Source organism: Elephantulus edwardii, unplaced genomic scaffold (genome assembly GCF_000299155.1).
Source record: "Elephantulus edwardii isolate Elephantulus edwardi_28Jun2011 unplaced genomic scaffold, EleEdw1.0 scaffold00347, whole genome shotgun sequence".
NCBI classification, from domain to species: Eukaryota; Metazoa; Chordata; class Mammalia; order Macroscelidea; family Macroscelididae; genus Elephantulus; species Elephantulus edwardii.
In genome coordinates this window covers 1,913,973-1,915,147 of record NW_006400097.1, presented here as the reverse complement: position 1 = coordinate 1,915,147, position 1,175 = coordinate 1,913,973, and positions in this window count along the sequence as shown.

Below are 1,175 nucleotides of genomic sequence, written 5' to 3'. Positions count from 1 at the left end.
TATCACTCACAATGTTGTACTTCAAGATGGACCTAGAAATTCCTTTTTTGACTATGAAATCAACTCCATTTGTCCTCACCTTTTCATCTCCAGAATAATGTATCATATGATCACCTGACTCGAAATGCCCCATGCCAGTCATCTCATCTCTCCAATGCCTAGTATGCCAGTATTTATGTGTTCCATTTCTTTTTTAACAATTTCTAATTTTCCTACATTCATGGTTCTCACATTCCATGTTCCAATCACTAGTGTCTGCTTACAACTGTTCCTCTTCCTTTGTATTTCCATGCTTGACAGTTCTGTCTACGTTGCCCTATCTGTTCGTCTATATGTGTTGCGTTGTACATAGGGTTTTCAGAGGTCTGCATTTCAGAAGTGGATGGCCAATCCTTCTTCCTGGTCTGTCTTAATCTGAATGTTTAGATTTAGAGGAGTATCTGACAGACAGCAATTTGTGGAGTAGTGAAAGGTGAATCCCTCATTTTGGAGTTGACCATTGGTTATAGTTTAATCCCTGCCCTTAGCCCAGTACGTTGACCCACTTATTTCCCAGCTCCACCCTCTAGCAGGATACCACTTCAGTTCTACCAAATGCCTTCAGAATTAATTAATCTCCCACTGTCTGACCCATGACCTGACAGCTTGTCAGAGAGATTTTTTTTTCTTCTTCCTGTATCCAGTGTCTCTTAAGTTTACGTGTACTGTCTCCAAAGGGATGGTGATGGGGATGTGCTCACCAAGTTGTGCCAAGAAATCTGGAGAACAACCACTTGGCCAACTGACCGGAAGAGGTCTATATTTGTTCCCATCCCAAAGAAGGGCGACCCAACTGAGTGTGGAAACTACAGAACAATATCATTGATTTCACATGCAAGCAAGATTCTACTGAAGATTATCCAAAAATGACTGAAACAGTACATCAGCAGAGAACTGCCAGAAGTCCAGGCTGCGTTTAGAAGGGGTCGTGGTACTAGGGATATGGTAGCTGATGTTAGGTGAATCTTAGCTGAAAACAGAGAATACCAGAAGACTGTCTATCTGTGTTTCATTGATTATGCAAAGGCATTTGTTTGTGTGGATCATAACAAACTGTGGCTGACTCTGAGAAGAATGGGAATCCTAGAACATTTAATCGTGCTAATGCGAAACCTATACTTGGACCAAGAGGCAGT